The sequence below is a fragment of the Lampetra fluviatilis genome, chromosome 39 (genome assembly GCF_964198595.1).
Source record: "Lampetra fluviatilis chromosome 39, kcLamFluv1.1, whole genome shotgun sequence".
In the NCBI taxonomy this organism is placed as follows: domain Eukaryota; kingdom Metazoa; phylum Chordata; class Hyperoartia; order Petromyzontiformes; family Petromyzontidae; genus Lampetra; species Lampetra fluviatilis.
In genome coordinates, this window is record NC_136313.1 from 3517671 (window position 1) to 3535603 (window position 17933).

The window sequence follows — 17933 nt, forward strand, 5'->3', positions numbered from 1 at the left end:
AAAAGTTAAGGGCCCATCCATTTAGTAGCTACGCAAAACTTTGTCAAAAACTTGACTACTCCCCCCCCCCTCCGAATCCTATAGAACGGCCGATATTTAATCCACGCAGAAACGATCAAGGATTAATACTATTAAGGTGTTTAAGCAAACAGACCGCCCACAGCAAGCTGCATTAAAGAATTAAGTTGCGTACCTTGGCCACTTATTTTGCCGAGCTGCGTGATAGCTGCAGTCAGGGCCACGTGGCACACGAAGTGACGCCTCTCCCACAGTCCCACTTCTACCTGCAGGACTTGTCTCACAGCTGAAGACGCTAAATTGTGGCTCATTTGAAAGGCCAATGGTAAAGTGACGTAGAAGTGAAATAATAAAATAATAAAAATCAAACATTATAAAATATTTTATTATAATAAAATAACAAAAATAAAACATAATAAAATATTTTATTATGTTTTCTTTTTATTATAAAATATGTTATTAGGTTTTATTGTTATTATTTTTATTATAGGGAAATAATTCTAGAAAAATTTAAAAAATAACATAACAAAATATTTTATTATAATAAAATAATAAAAAGAAAACATAATAAAATATTTTATTGGTTTATTTTTATTATTTCCCTTAAAATAATCAAAATAAAACAATCAAATATTTTATTGTTTTATTTTTATTATTTTATTATTTCCCTTCTACGTGACTTTACCGAAAGAACCAAGAAGATGAATCCCTGCAGTCACGAAAGCTTTAAATCGATATTTAAGGCCAATGTAGACAAATTATTATCGAGGCTTTACCCCCCCCCCCCAGTACATTGTCAGTAGACCTCCCATACGCAAGCAACGCATTTGGGTTAACCCCCCCTTCCTCCACCATGCGTACGTACTAAATGGATGGCCCCTAAAAGTTTATTTTCCATATAATTACCTGGCTGGGGTAACTGTACAAGGAAACTGCTCTGGATTCAGTGGAGTATCTGTAAATGGTACAGCGGGGAATTCACGAACGAATCACCCCGTATAATGGCAATGCAAAGTAGATTAAGACTATTAATATAACAATAATAACAGCATTCTTATCGTACATTTTGCACAGACACGGGGTACACACAGTAACATATCTTGTTTACAGCTTTTAACAGGATTTTAGGGGCTAAAGACATGGCCGCCTGTCTTTCGCCAAGCGCTGATATTTACACACCACATCGGATACTTTTTGCAATGCTGAGTCGACCTAGGGGCGGCCCAGGACTGGTTGGAATATTCGCACCCTTGTTGAGCTGGAATCGAACCGCGGATTAGCCGCGGTTCGTAGCGCAGTGCGCTAACCACTGCGCCACCGCTCCCCACAATAATGTAACAATGGAGTACAAAGACAAAGGTTCCTCTAACCCCGTACAGCCTGTAACAGACTCTTGGGGCAAGTGCTGTTGGCGAGCGGCACACGAGAGAGGCTGGGTGGCCTGCACCACACACGACCGCTTTCGTCTCCCTCGTGGCGATGTTTTACACATCGCACAAGCTACTGTACTAGTTTGAGGCCGAGTCGACCTAGGGGAGGGCCCGGCACCGGTTCAGATTAATCGTCACCGGTGTTGGCCGTGAGCGGGAATCAAACGTGGGGTTGGGTAGCGTAGTGCGCTAACCACTGCGCCACCGCTCCCCACAATAACGTAATAAGAGTTACACACAAAGATAAAAAAACACGGCAAACACCTATCACCTGTGTGTTGAACTTCATTCGCACCGTACGTAGCCAACCATGCTAATCGGAGGTGCAGTAACTTACCACGAATGACCTTGAGACAGACCCGCACTCAAAGTGTAACGCAAACAATTCAAACAACACGCTTCAACAAGAATCACGCCCCGTTCGATCCTTAATCGTTGCGAGCATATTGCAGTATTTTCACCCCAAATTTAGACTGCGAAACAACACGACTTACTACTACGCCTGCTGCTGATGCTGCCCGACTCCGACAACTCTCCTCGGCTCTTGTTCGTCAAATTCACTCCCTTCCCACCACCACCACCATCATCATCACCGACGCCCAAAGATAAACTCTCCTTCCCCATCCACCCACCCACCCATCCGCGGTGATTAACAAAGAGACGATCATCGTCATCATCACCAACCCCGCGGGGCTTGCTAGAGACGAGCCCACCACCACCACCCCCTGTGAACACGACCGTGGTGCTGGCCACCCACCCCCTCGTGTGCCGTGCCCGCCTTGATAGGTGCTCGCTAACAGCACTTGCCCCAACAAGCCTGCCCAGGCTATACGGGGGAGCTTTGTCTTTGTCTTTGCCCTGTGGGGGGAGCGGTGGTGGAGCGGTTAGCGCGCTGCGTTACGAACCTGGCTACCCGAGTTCGATTCCCGCTCACGGCCAACACCCAGTGACGATTATCTGAACCGGTCCTGGGCCTCCACTAGGTCGACTCAGCCTAAAATGAGTACCTGGTGCGGTGTGTAGTAAACATCGCCACTGGGGAGACAAAGGCGGCCGGGCGTGGTGCTGGCCACGGACCCCCTCGTGTGCCGTGCCGGCCTTTATAGGTGCTCGCTAACAGCACTTGCCCCAACAGTGTGTTACAGGCTGTACGGGGGATCTTTGTCTTTGTGCCTCGCTCACTCAAAACCCGGCTTAACCAGTCGGCCTGGTCAAAAGTTTGAGGAGTCTCCGAATCACGAGATTGCAGCTGAATAGGTAACAGATATCATCATATTATCCATCCTTACAAAAGGAGAAACACGGTGTGATTTCTTGCGCAGTTACGGAAAGTTTTCGTATTTAAACCGACGAACAAAAAAACAACGATCCATACAAGTTGCCACGGTTATCTTTGTATACCGTGTATATATATGAAAGGTAGCAATTCACATGATGTCCTTATGTACAGTAGTGCAGGTTTCGTAACTTTCTCGTGACCCTACAACTGGCCAGTATTTGACCCCACAATGCCATATATTATTTTATAGGGGCCGCAATCATTGACAGGTGTTTGGGAAAACGGTGTGGCCACCACCGTACACGAATAGCAGGTTGTTGATTGGTTATCAATAGCAGTTACAGCAAAAAATCCATTGTTGTAGCGTACGTTTATGCTACCGGCGCCGTCATCACTACTGGATCGTAACAAAGACAAAGAACCCCCCCCCCCGTATAGCCTGCACAGACTGTTGGGGCAAGTGCTGTTAGCGGGTGCATAGCTGTTGACCCATGCGGTTTACCCCGTATTCTTGTACGGGGGAAGTTTTCAGGTACAGCCGTTTCAATAAGGGCAACAACTTTTGTTTGTCTATTTGTTTGTGTTTCTCCCTACGTGATGGGACTTTGTAGGATGAACGTTGAGATTTATAAGTGGCACGGGGTGACCGATAAGGTCTGAATTGGTCTGTAATCAGGTAGGAGGCACTTTTGACTTAAAACTTTCGTGACTGCAGGAATTCATATTCTTTGGTTCTTTCGGTAAAGTCACGGAGATAGAAGACATATTTGTAATGATTGCCGAGTCTATAACCTTCCTCTCGGTAGACATTGTCTCTGTGTCTGTATATATGGATGGCTTCATGAACAAATCTTTGTTGATAGCCAGTAGGCTTGCAAAGTCCCATCGTCTTAGAGAAATCAATTTCGTGTGAGCCAGCCGCATTAAAACAATGATCAGCCACGGCAGAAGTATTGGTCCTATCGTGTTTCAAATCTACCTTATGTTCACGAACACGGTCCGAGACATGTCGCTTAGTTTCCCCAATGTGTGCTGCCACAGATACTGCTTAGTTTGTAGATGCCGGGATATTGCATGTCAGGAATCTTGTCCTTCACAGATGGGATCAGATCACGAATTTTATGTACTGTGTTAAATCGGACCTGGATCTTGTTTGTTCATGATTTTGGAAATCTTTTTGGTTTTCCCTGCTATGTAAGGCAAGGTGATGGTTTTTGATTGGATCCTCAGATGGCTCCTTCCTCACAGTTGGGGTGATGGCTTTGCGGATTGTGTCCTCAGAATATCCATTCGCTCTATCATTTACACACCGCACCAGGTACTCATTCGAGACCGAATCAACTTAGGGGGGGGGGGCATGACCGGTTCAGATAATCGCCACTGGTATTGGCCGTGAATGGGAATCGAACTCGGGTCGCCGGGTTCGTAGCACTGACCGCTACACTGCCGTAACACACCCATCAACACTTACCTCCAAACAAGCTGCGTTATACAGCACAACCGTCCATTGTTCTATCATCCCCTGCGTTATGAAGACCTGCATATTAAGCCGTGACAGCTTGCGTGCGTAATTTATTTACACTCGCTGGTCAATGCCAGTATGTTAGCTAGCTGTGTTCTCGTCCAGGGTTGTAAGTATTCACATGTAGGATACAGTGATGGTGTGTGGATGCATCCCACTCCATCAACAAACCTCGTTAAGATCCGGCGGCATGGTTTGTAACCTGTTAGCCGTGTTCATCCACGATAGAGGTTTTTGGGTTAGATCTCGTAAATATAATTGTGTCGTTAAATTCACACGCTGTGAGTTTTACTCTCCAACATAACCGGTGTTGCTGTACGAATAACAAATTGGCACGTTCTGTTTACGTGACAAACCTTTTACTATTTGGCTGTGTCGGGTGGTGGCGGGTTTAACGACACATTTATATTTGCGCTAACCCAAAAACCTCAGTTGTGGATAATATTGGTCGCGAAAGCCTCCGACCACGTGCTCAACTACGTGTGTTTACTGTTCAGTCCCGTCTTGATAAGATGTAAAATTCATAAAATGTAATCATTAACGTCCTGCTGCTATATTTTAACATTGTATAAACTGGAATTAATAAAAAAAATATTGCTGAATTCGCACAAGTGATGTTATTTTCTTCTTCTCCTAATATAAACATATTAAGTATTTTTTTTTAAATATAACGTTTACTGATGTTTGTTGGTGTTTAGTTTTATTATTGCTGAAAGGCTGGATGTTGTGTGGTGGTGGGGAGCGGTAGTGTAGCGGTTAGCGCGCCGCACTACGAACCCGACACCCAGTGACGATTAGCTGACCCGGCCCTTGGCCTCCACTAGGTCGACTCAGTCTCAAATGGGTTCCTGGTGCGATGTGTAGACATCGCCACTGGGGAGACAAAGGCGGCCGGGCGTGGTTGCTGGCCACCCACCCCCTCGTGTGCCCTTCTGGCCTTCACATGTGTAACTCGCAAAACAACATTTGCCCCAACAGTCTGTGAAGACAATATGGGGGATCTTTGTGTGATTGTGCCAGCCGTGGAACACGAACTCTTCTCTTTCTCTGCGTGTGTGTGAAGCAGCCTTTCTCGCATGACCTCAACATTATTTCAGTCACGTACTTCAGTCTCCTCTGCGCAGTTGCGTGGGTGGTCTCAAAAAGGGGGTAACACAACGCAGACTGTGCCATCATCTTTCTGTTCTGATAAAACCAGATTTGTCATTGGCAGCCCGGCTAACGACTGCTCTTATAAGAAGCTGCTGCGGTGCATTAGGTACAAAAATCATCCCACTCGATGGAGACATTGGCGGAGCCAGTGGGGGGGGGGAGGTGGAACGTGCCCCCCCCCCCCAATGATCCGATCGAAATCCCTGATTTCGATCGGATCATTGGGGTTTATTAGTAATAAATCGGCATTTTGCGACCCCCACTGCCACTGTGTAGCATATTATTATGTGCCAGGGACTCTATGAGATGATAGGGCAATAGTCCGAGTCCATAATTGGCAATAAGTAGCGGCAAAGCAGTTATAAGTGACTCAGAATTGCGCGCAGTTGCGTATACAGTCCACGACTTCCCTGAAGGCATCGACACCTTCAGCGAGCGCGATGCCGATCACACAACGCGGTTCGAATTCGACCCTCGATCGATGGCTGCGCCATCGCCGCACACGCGTCGAATAAAAATCAAGGGACAGGTCCTCACTTACTAACAACTCCTCTATCATTTTTCATTGCTGGAGGGGTTGACCTGAAAATCCTGGCTCTGCCATTGGCATGGCGAAATGGCATGATCCATGCCACACGTAAGGAAAAGAGATGTCCATTTGTCTCTTCACATGAAGGTAAAATATTGGTTTTGTCTACAAGCGAATTGGCCTCGGCGTTTGTTTAACACGCCTGACACTCGATGAGACAAGGGAAGGTCACAACCAGCCCCGAGTTTGCTTAACCAAATGTTGTTACTAAATTGTAGAGCCAAACGGAAGCCTATTGTCGTGTATATTAAACTATATATACAAGCCTGTGTAAGGCCCTTTTGCGATTTCAAAAGTATTTCTGTACCGCGAGGAAGTACAGTAAAGCAATCGGAACCAAAACAAAAACACATTCACTGCTGGCAGAGGGTCTCTGCACACAGTGCGGGTATTGGGGCGGGTATCATGCTTATTAGTTTATCGTACTTCACGATGCTGGCAAGTGTGGCTTGGCAAAGACAGGGAGCACAGACGCGGGGGCAAAGACACAGAGTGCAACAATTCATTGGCAGCAATCCCCTCTGCTAAACAACACTGCGGTACCAGTCGCGCAGCATTTATTAAACCTCTGTCCATCGGTCGGAGCATTCACCAGGCTCAACGCCTGCTTATCTTCCGTTGTTCTTTGGTCACAGACTATTTTACAAACGCCCGGAATGCAATGTCGATTCTGTGGCATATTTCCTCTGCGAGTTAGACATCTCATCCGTCAGAGTTGGGAACTCTCAAAATAAAATAAAAACCCAGTGTAGCGAACCAAACCGTTACACGGCAAAGCGCGGCGTGGTGGCATCTCTCCGTAAAATCTGACAACGGCAGGACAGAGGTCGCAAACGGGTTTTGATTCCTTACCCGTACCCGGCCGCACCAGGGTCGCAAACGGGTACCCGTACCCGGCCATACTCGTACCCTACCCATACCCAACCGGGTACGGGTAGGGTACGGGTATCGGGTACCTGATTGCGACCTCTCGGATGAAGCCATGTTGCAGGCGCGGGTGGGTTGATTCTAGGAACTTGAATTGTGAGAAGAGACAAGACGTTGGGAAATGAGTGACAAACAGTTACTCACCAGTGACTCACGGTCTACCCATACCCGGCCGCACCAGGTTCGCAAACGGGTACCCGTACCCGGCCGGGTAGCCGGGTATCGGGTAGGGTACGGGTATCGGGTACCCGGTTGCGACCTCTGCGGCAGGAGCAGATGAAGGAAAAGCCCTCCGCACCTTTCCCCATGCCTCTCTCCTTCGCAATCTCCGTTCATCACTCCCTCTGCTCGTGAGGGAGCCCCTCTGCATTTCCTCCTGGCTTATATCTGTAGATGCTGATTGGACCGCTCATACTGTAAGAACATAATCATTTAGCCGCATGGCCAATTACCACTGGACAAAAGGGGCAGTGACAAGAGTCAGTGGGAGCATTGTTGTGATGGTTACTATGCATTGGCTGCGGGTTACAGAAGGGCATGATTCATACCAGTGCAAACAATTAATCGATTCATGGATACATTTATTAAATATTATTAAAAATGTTATCATCGTGCATTTTATGAGCATCACGCAATGAGATGAAGGTTCGATTCGGAACTTTTGCAGAGCAGTGCAATGACCACTTATTTGAGAATGCTCTGTGGAAACAGATGTAAAGAACTACTTCTCACTTTCACACATTCATCTATTGCGGAGTAATGTTTGTCACATGACTGTCAAATGAATGCATTTCATTTATGCATTTCATCCTGAGAGCTGGATTTTAGCTAAATTAACAGCAAAAGCAAATTTGATACGATTATTTCGTGCGGGCATTGGTGAACGGGCTATGCCCATCACAGCTCACTACACTTGGGAACCCAGTTTAAACACGATGGATCTCGGTGGTTAATTCGCCACATTCCTCTGAGTCACCCAGTCACCTCTAAAGGTGTAACAATACAAAAAGAATGTGTGCACACATAGTGTGGACGTATAATAACATGTTTTCATGTATTCAAATAGAATGTAAATTATACGGTAATGTTACACAATTCAAGATTATATTGTTTAAGCTAATGAAACTCTTTTCGATTTAAAGCTTTCGTGACTGCAGGGATTCATATTCTTGGTTCCTTCGGTAAAGTCACGTAGAAGGGAATTTTTTTTAAAATTCTGTTTTATTTTTATTGTTTCCCTTCTATTTGACTTTACCGAAAGAACCAAGAATACTAATGAAACTCATTTGCAAGAGTAACCTGCGGCATTAAGCAGCCAGTAGGAGGCAATGCTCACTATGGATAATGCCCATCCGAGTAATTTGCGGGTAATTCTCAACTTTGGCAAATTTGGACCCTGACGCAATCACACGATGGCCGACTCTTGCATGTACGAACAATTTTTATTTGTTCTTCTTTGGTTCTTTCGGTTAAGTCACGTCTAAAGATAAAATAATAAATTAAATAATAGCATATTACGACGTTTCGATTGCAACACAAGCAATCATCATCAGGCATAAAAGAAATAGCAACAAAATCTAATTAGAAAACTATAGACAGACATACAAGCAGACAGACATCACAAGGACACAGAGAGAGAACACATATCGGCACAAAGAGAGAGGTCGTTTCTGTGACGGGGCCTTAAATATAGAGAGGGGGGCGGGGGCGGAAAGAGGGAGGGGGCAGAGAAAATTAGCATGACAATTCGTCAAATTGCCAGGGGTGGTGGTGGGTGAAGAATAATTCCACCTCTACTGATGTCTGTTTACAAATGCTGAGATGACTATCATCTACATTCACCAGGCCATTTAGCAACACGATTTGCCATCCACATGTGCATGAAGTTCCATTCGGCGATGTTCGACAAGTTTTAAGACAGGGTTATATTCCGGATCTTTAAAAACGCTTCATGTAATAATGTCATTGTGTATCCAGGAAAGCCTAAAATGAGCCTCAAGACTTTTTTTCGGGAGGGTCCTGCCATGGGACGTTTGGCCAAATTGTATTCACGAGTGTTTACGCCATCTAAGCTGAGAAAACTCTTGCATGTAATTATTTTATTTTATTATGTTTTATTTTTATTATTTTATTACTTCCCTTCTACGTGACTTTACCGAAAGAACCAAGAAGATGAATCCCTGCAGTCACGAAAGCTTTAAATCGAAATGTAAAGAGATAACCTGCAAAGCTCCGTACAGATAGTGTCCAGAATTCATTGCTGTATGGTCATTGGCTGGCCACCTTGCAGCCCAGCGGGTTTAGAAGTTTCACAAAACTCCGTGATGAACCCTCACCTCTAGAGCACTGGACCCACATCTGACTCCTCACCAACTGCCTCTTCTACTCCTCATGTACAGCACTACACACACACATACCCGTGTTACAACTGGGTGGTGTTATGTGGCGCAGAGACGTGGCCACGAACGAAGAAGAGTCGCTGTGAGAAGCGGGCAGAGATGAGAATGCTCAGAAAAGGTAACAGAGGATAGACTTCGATGGTTTTGGCACGTGTTGCCAAGAGATAAATAAGTCTGTGGGGACACCTGTGCAGGGCAGAAGGAGACGGAGGGTGAGATGGAAGGATGTGAAAAGGATGAGGTGGAATGAGATAACATACGTGACGAAAGAATAGGCACAGAATCGAGGTACATGGAGAAATAAAATCTGAGTGGCCGACGATGTGCAATAACACTGGTCAAAAAAAAAACATTTTTTTCTGGCCTGGACTTTTGCAGCTGTTTTAGACTAATTTCAGGGTGCTGATTCCAAATCTGATCTCAGATTTGCACTATCACATCATTTTTATGCTATCGGCATACCCCATTTTCATTGATTTTACCCGAAATTAACTCTGTCACTAATGATTGCAAGTTGTTGCGAGTCAGTGACTGCTTTAGTGTTAAAATATGGTGCTGTATTTTTAGGATAGTGTGTTTATAATATCATTTCATGTAGATATCCACATTTATTTAATATCTTTCTTCTGCAGTTTTTATTGAAAATGCAATATTTGATATCTCAAAAACCTGTGATAGACAAAAACCGATGCCAGATCTGGAATCAGCACCCCAAAATTACCTTAAACCCGTTGGAATACCTTATGCCAGAAAAAGTGTGTTGACCAGTGTAATAGAACTTCTGGCTAAGAAGAGGAAGTTACAGTTCTTTACATTGTGAGTGAATTCTAGTTGAATGTCCTGTTCATGTTGCAAGATACCAATACCTCATTCAACACAACACGCCTGACCTGTACGACTTAACATTCAAGTTTGCGGTGCATTGAATTTGCATGTGAACAATCACACAACTATGCTCATAGCCCTGGAAAAAACCAAATACTACACGTGGTGCGTGGCTTTTTGAGTTTAAGTCATAACTGGCTGTCATGTTTCCATCTACTCACTTCTAAATCTTTTGTAGTAATTTTTGTATTACTTTAGTATAAATACGTTGTTTTTTATGACTTTATGTGAACAAAAAGACACAAATTCGCCCCCTTTTTTCATTGAAAATAGGTACATTTCAAGATATCACTGTCCTGGTCACAAAAGCAAAGTTTGTGGTGGAATAATATCCATTTTCTATACTTTTTAGGCAACAGCAATTAGGACACAACACTTACTACCCAGGAACAAAAATTGTGCTACATAGTGTATAGTCAATAGACACGTCTATAGAGTCAGTAGATACTACTGTAGTCAGGTACTACTATAGAGTCACTAGATACGACTCACTATTATATGTAGGGTCTGTAGGTATATATGCCTATGTGGGGGTAAACATATTTTTGAAGGGGGGGGTCGACAATTTTCGAAAACCTTTTATATCAACCATTCACCCCCCCACCCCACCCCCCACTTTCAATAACTTCTTGGACTTCTGCAAGCCTCTTATAATTTTGTTTATGGATAAATGGGCAGACAAACGGCACGGCGGGCTTTCACAATAGCTTAGTGTTTGTGTTTGTATAGGTTATGTTTTTAAGAGAAGTTTTGAAAGAGATTTTTCCCCCAGGCAACGCCGGGTACCTCCCACCAGTAAGTAAGTAATAAATGTAATTTAACAGTCATGTAATAGTTGACCAATACACTTTTTCTCATGGACACTTCCTTGTGGTTTAACGAATGCCCTTGAAACTCCACTTAAAAAATACTTTTACGTTGTGTATGGTTTCTCAATATCAGTGTGTCACTGTGCAGAATGCATCACCAGGGTTAGCATGCAACATTCTACCGAGGAAACTTTTTCTCATGGGCATTTCCTTGTGGTTTAACGTATGCCCTTGAAACTCCACTTAAAAAATACTTTTACGTTGTGTATGGTTTCTCAATATCAGTGTGTCACTGTGCAGAATGCATCGCCAGGGTTAGCATGCAACATTCTACCGAGGAAACTTTTTCTCATGGGCATTTCCCTGTGGTTTAACGAATGCCCTTGAAACTCCACTTACAAAAATACTTTTATGTTGTGCATGGTTTCTCAATATCAGTGTGTCACTGTGCAGAATGCATCGCCAGGGTTAGCATGCAACATTCTACCTAGGCAACTTTTTCTCATGGGCACTTTCCTGATGGTTTACAGCAGTGGTTATTACAACCTTTACTGCAGCCTTGCACACCCCCGTTTGATTCTCAATCGAAAAAAAAGGTAAAATGTTAACAAATAAATAGGTTTAAAGAAACAAACTACTGTAGTTGTACTTACGTGACCCCGCTTAATTTGTCTTTCGATTATTTAGCTTGTCAAATAAATCTGGCCACGTCTCGCAACCCCAGAAAGGGCATCTCGCACCCGAGGGATGTGTGTGTGCACCCCAGGTTAAGAACCACATGTTTAAAATGTCCTTAAAACGCCACTTTAAAAAAAAAACATTACAGTACTTTTACCTTGTGTATGGTTTCGCAATGTCGGGAGTGTGTCACTGTTGAATGCATCAGCAGGGTTTGTTTGCAGTTTGGCATTTGAGCACAAGATGAATGTGACATCGGAGGGTATGTCTGTGTTTATTTAAAATATATATTGCGAGGCACGTGACAGTGATACAGAGCCCCGGATAATGTGAGACATGATCATTGGTTTTTTACCCTTTTATCTGGCAACAAAACTAACACCTTTTTTTACAAGGAGTCATGTTTGCATAGACCACAATACCTGCAGTCATAATGCAAACAAAAAACATAACTCAATGCACCATCAGAGTATGAGAGCTCGGGGTAAGCATTGACACCATTGGAATCTCATTTGCCAGAAGAAAACATATGATGATTGTTTTTTTTACCCTTTTATCTGGCAACAAGTTGTGCTTGGTGTCTTTGAGTTGTGCGCCTTTTGGCGTCATCTGGTCCAACACCATGTGAGACTAGGCTCTAAGGAAAGCGGTCTCGGGTGTGGACCAATCATCTTCAAGGACAGTGCATACATTATCAGAGTTGTGTTTTTTTTTGCATTATGACTGCAGGTATTGTGGTCTATGCAAACATGACTCCTTGTAAAAAAAATGTGAGACATGTTTGGTGAGGTTTCGGACAAAGTTAATATGGGACGGCACACATATTTGTCGATTCCTCTGAGCTACTGGTGGTAAATTCCACAACACTATTGTTCGCAGGCAATCAGTGGCCCTCTGTGGCTACCGACCACTCTGTTTGTGTTTCGTTTGTTGTTGTCCTTCCCTCCGTACGGTTGGCGCGTGTAAGAGGCGACGAAATAAGTTAAACATAACACACAAACATAGCGAGCGGGCAGGGAACGACGGTCATTATTAATTCCCTGAGCGGAATTTTAATTCGTGCCCTTCTGGTCAGAAAAGGTCGAGCGATCTTTACCGCAACGCCATGGGGACATATTTTGAAGGGCATGATAAATAAACTAATATAAAGATATATTTAAAAAAAATTAACCCGTAAAAACAAAGTTTTTCACTATAAATCCTTTATATGCGTGGCGGCTAGAGTCCTCTCGTCCTCTGGCTTGAGATGGCTGCCACCTATGGGTCAGATGATTGTCTGCCACCATTAAGCAATTGGTAATTAAATATAATTTGTTTTCTTCCTAAAAAGTGTAAAGTTATGGAAAAAAAATGTCACGAAAATCAATTGTCACGCACAACGAGTCTGTGTGCAAAATGTCAGCTCGATTGGATCACGGGAAGTGGGTTAAAAAACGACCGAAAGATTTGCACGGTCGTAAGCGCGCAAGCAAGCAAACTTAATATAAAGGATTTAAAAATGTACAACCCTTTGCCAATCAACTGCCGGATGAGGGCTTCTCCGTGCCGTGAAGAGGCCCTCATTGGAAGGGGGAGAAAAAGAAGCCACAAGCAGCAGTAACATCTCGGTGATTCATGAATGTTTGATGTTATGGAACATGCCCCCTGGGCGCTGTACTGTGAAACGTCCAGAGAGAGAGGGACGGCCACTCTCAGTGATAAACCTACGGGGGCCGTGTAAGTGCATTGTTCATTGATCAAGCCCTGGAAATGTGACGGCCCTTGCAAAAACAATAATCCTAGCAGAGCCATCCTCATGTACAGCACGACACATACACAGACCCGTGTTATGTGGTGCAGAGACGTGGCCACGAACGAAGAAGAGTCGATGTGAGAAGCGGACAGAGATGAGAATGCCCAGAAAATGTAACAGAGGATAGACTTCGATGGTTTTGGCACGTGTTGCCAAGAGATAAAGAAGTCTGTGGGGACACCTGTGCAGGGCAGAAGGAGACGGAGGGTGAGATGGAAGGATGTGAAAAGGATGAGGTGGAATGAGATAACAGAACGTGATGAAAGAATAGGCACAGAATCGAGGTACATGGAGAAATAAAATCTGAGCGGCCGATCCCATGCAATAATATAACTATATTCTTAGGTTTTTTTCGGTAAAGTCACGTAGGTAAAACATTTTAATTAAAGTTAATAAAAGTAAAATAAAATAAAAAATAATATAACTTCTGGCTGAGAAAGATGAAGTTTCAGTTCTTTACATTGTGAGTGTGAATTCCAGTTGAATGTCCTGTTCATGGTGCAAGGTGGCCGTGTAAGTTCATTGATCAAGCACCTGGAAAATGTGACAGCCCTTGCAAAAAAAACAATAATCCTAGCAGAGCCCGGGACGGGAAGTTTTAATTCAAGACACGATGCGTGTCGCAGCGAAGTCTGCGGACAAAAGTTGCTTATTAAAAGACGCCACGTATCCTGCAAATGTGTCCTTAACACGAAGCCAGAGTGGCATTATCTCTCGCCCTGCAATCCCACGCATTTACCGTGACGTGATATAATTACCCAGATTATAATCGTAATGATTAAGGCATCGCAATGTGAAACGCCACCACCCCCACCACCACCCCTCCCGGTTTAAACCATCATCAACGCCCTCGCCTCCGTCTCCGCTCCCCCCTTGAGGCAGGGCAATTACCCGAAACGTCATCCCGATTCAAAGACACCCCCCCCCACCACCCTGTTGCAGAGCCTTGGCAGGCTGTGTTGGGGGGCACGTGTATGTTAGCGAGCACCTATTATAGAGGCTGGGAAACGCACAGCGAGAGAGGGGGGTGCGGTGTGTGGCCAGTATACCACGCCCGGCCGCCTTTATCTCCCTAGTGCTGATACACGTGTGCGCCATGCAGTCCACGTCGACTGAAAAACGGCCCTTTGCTCGAGTGTTACTCGACGCGAGCCCGACATCGACACAAAACGCCGCTCCCACAGAACAACATTCAACAGGCACAAGAGCGGAGGCTAAGGCAAGGGACGAGACAGAGAGGACACGGGTGCACTGGAGGCGATACAGAAGACAGAGACAGAAGACAAGACGAGACACAGAGAGGGAGACACACAGAGGGAGACACACAGAGGGAGACACACAGAGGGAGACACACAGAGGGAGACACACAGAGGGAGACACACAGAGGGAGACAGAGAGTAGAGACGCAGAGAGGGAGACACAGAGAGAGACACACAGAGGGAGACAGAGAGGAGAGACGCAGAGAGGGAGACACAGAGAGAGGGAGACACAGAGATGAGACACACAGAGAGAGACACACAGAGGGAGGCAGAGAGGAGAGACAGACACAGAGGGAGGGAGACACACAGAGAGGGAGACACAGAGAGACAGAGAGATGAGAGACACAGAGAGGGAGACACACACAGGAGAGACACTCAGAGAGGGAGACACACAGAGGGAGACAGACACAGAGGGAGGGAGACACAGAGAGGGAGACACACAGAGGGAGACACACAGAGAGGGAGACACAGAGATGAGACACACAGAGAGAGACACAGAGGGAGGGAGACAGAGAGGAGAGACAGACACAGAGGGAGGGGAGACACAGAGAGGAGACAGAGAGGGAGACACACAGAGACATACACAGAGAGAGGGAGACACACAGAGATGAGACAGAGAGACAGAGAGTGAGGGAGACACAGAGAGGGAGACAGACACAGAAGGAGACAGACACAGAGACACACACACACAGAGAGTGAGGGAGACACACACAGAGAGAGTGAGGGAGACACACAGAGACAGAGAGAGTGAGGGAGACACACAGAGACAGAGAGAGTGAGGGAGACACACACAGAGAGAGTGAGGGAGACACACAGAGACAGAGAGAGTGAGGGAGACACACAGAGACAGAGAGAGTGAGGGAGACACACAGAGAGAGTGAGGGAGACACAGGTGCACTGTACCGTCCAGGTCTCCGCGGGCTCCACTCTCTCTCCACCTGCGGGGCAGCGACAGCGGCGGGGAAAGCTCCGCGACTACGCCGAGTGGTGGCCGAGTGGTGGGGGGCGGTGGTGGGGGGGGGCGGTGGTGGGGGCGGTGGTGATGTGGGGGGGCGATGGTGGAGGGGGGGGTGTGGGGGGCGGTGGGGGGGTGTCAGCGGTGGGGGGGGCGGTGGTGGGGGCGGTGGTGATGGTGGGGGGCGATGTGGAGGGGGGGTGGCGGTGGGGGGTGGTGGGGGGGGGTGATGGGGGTGGGGGGGGTGGCAGCGGTGGGGGGGGCGGTAGGGGGGGCGGTGGTGGGGGGGGGGGCGGTGGTGGGGGCAGTGTGGGGGGGTGCGGTGGTGGGGGGGGCGGTGGTGGGGGGGTGGCTGTGGGCGGTGTGGGGAGCGGAGGTGGGGGGAGGTCCTTCACGCTCCGCTGAGCCCCACCCCACCCACGCACACAAAGACAAAGATCCCCCGTGTAGCCTGTAACAGACTGTAGGGGCAAGTGCTGTAAGCGAGCACCTGTGAAAGCCGGCACGGCACACGAGTTGGGTGGGTGGCCATCATCACTCCCGGCCGCCTTTGTCTCCCCAGTGGCGATGTTTACACATCGCACCAGGAATTTATCTGGGACTGAGTGGTGTGTGTATTATGGTGGTGTGTGTGTCTATTGTAGTGGTGGTGTGTGTCTACCACTGTGACAATAGACACACCACTCGAATCGACCCACCACCATGATAGAGAGACACGCTGCTGCACACACCCACATGCTCCCACCCCCATCACGTTCAAGGGGACGCGCCGTCATGTGCCACGGGGCATGGGGGAGGAGAAGGAGGATGATGAGGATGATGGGGAGGGGGATGGTGGTGAGTGACTGTACCGCCAGAGAGAGAGAGAGCCCTGCCACACTGGGGGGCTGTGTGTGTGTGGGTGCCTCTCATTCACTCAGTCATCCTCTCTCACTCGCAGGCGTGGCCACGTTTCTTCTTTCTGTGTCGTGGGGTTTTGTTGTTGTTGTTTAAAGGCTGTCAACTAAAGGTTGGAAGCGTTGCGAGCTTCTGCGGGTTTGATCGCCTGATCTGAACCGGTCCTGGGCCTCGTCCCCCCCTAGGTCGACTCAGCCTCAAATGAGTACCCGCTGCGGTGTGGAAACGTCGTCACTGGGGAGACAAAGGCGGCCGGGCGTGGTGTTGGCCACCCAGCCCCCTCGTGTGCCATACCGGCCTTCATAGGTGCTACTCACTAACAGCACTTGCCCCAACAGTCTGTGAAGGCTACACACGGGGGATCTTTGTCCTTTGTATTGTCAGTCAGGCCTCTGTCCAGCGATTGATGTCAAGATATAAAGTGCCGGATTTATCCCAGTAGCACAAGTGTAGCTACACATGTGTAGCTACGTAAATATTAAAACACACATTTTTTACTTGCACATTTGCTATACAGCCACAGATAATTAATACGACAAATCGATAACCTTAAACGCCCAGTCGTTCATAAAAGTTGAAGGCAGTTATAGTACTATTATTTGGGTCTTTTGAAAAATTCACGTAGATAGGTTCAAAGAAAACTAAATAACATCAGGATGACGACCGCTTGTGTTGCGATCGAAATGTCGTAGATTTTTGTTATTTTGTTCTTTTCTTTGAACCTATCTACGCGACTTTACATAAAGACCCAAACAATATGAACCACGTAGATATGTTCAAAGAAAATAACCAAAAACTACGTTTCCTCTTCTGATGACGAACGCCTGTGTTGCGATCGAAACTCTGTAGTTTTTTGTTCTTTTCATTGAACTTATCTTCGTGACTTTACAGAAAGACCCAAACAATATGAATTCCTGCAGTCACGAAAGCGTTAAGGCAGTATAGTACTAGCTACACATATGTAGCTACACATGTAGCTACGGGCGCCACACTTTCAAGGGCCCCGCGCTGAATGCTTTCCAGGTTTCAATTCCGGTTCAGTGATTTTGCACTTGCTCTATTACTATAGCACTATACTGCCTTAAAGCTTTCGTGACTGCAGGAATTCATATTGTTTGGGTCTTTCTGTAAAGTCACGTAGATAGGTTAAAAGAAAATAACAAAAAACTACGAAGTTTCGATCGCAACAGGAGCGTTCGTCATCAGAAGAGGAAACGTAGTTTTTGGTTATTTTCTTTGAACATACCTACGTGGTTCATATTCTTTGGGTCTTTCTGTAAAGTCACGGAGATCGGTTCAAAGAAAAGAACAAAATAACAAAAAGCTACGACATTTCGATCGC

At 46.1% G+C, this 17933-nt stretch overlaps 2 protein-coding genes across 2 annotated transcripts in view; both read right to left on the reverse strand.

Moving 5' to 3' along the window:
* LOC144945878 (hydroxylysine kinase-like) overlaps positions 1 to 15726 on the reverse strand; it is a 35070-nt gene extending 19344 nt beyond the window's left edge. The window contains exon 1 of the mRNA XM_078874489.1: positions 15643 to 15726. The gene's annotated coding sequence lies outside the window, so the exon portion shown is untranslated. The remainder of the gene's footprint in view (positions 1 to 15642) is intronic.
* APTX (aprataxin) overlaps positions 1 to 17933 on the reverse strand; it is a 179627-nt gene that overhangs the window by 64012 nt on the left and 97682 nt on the right. The window lies entirely within an intron of this gene.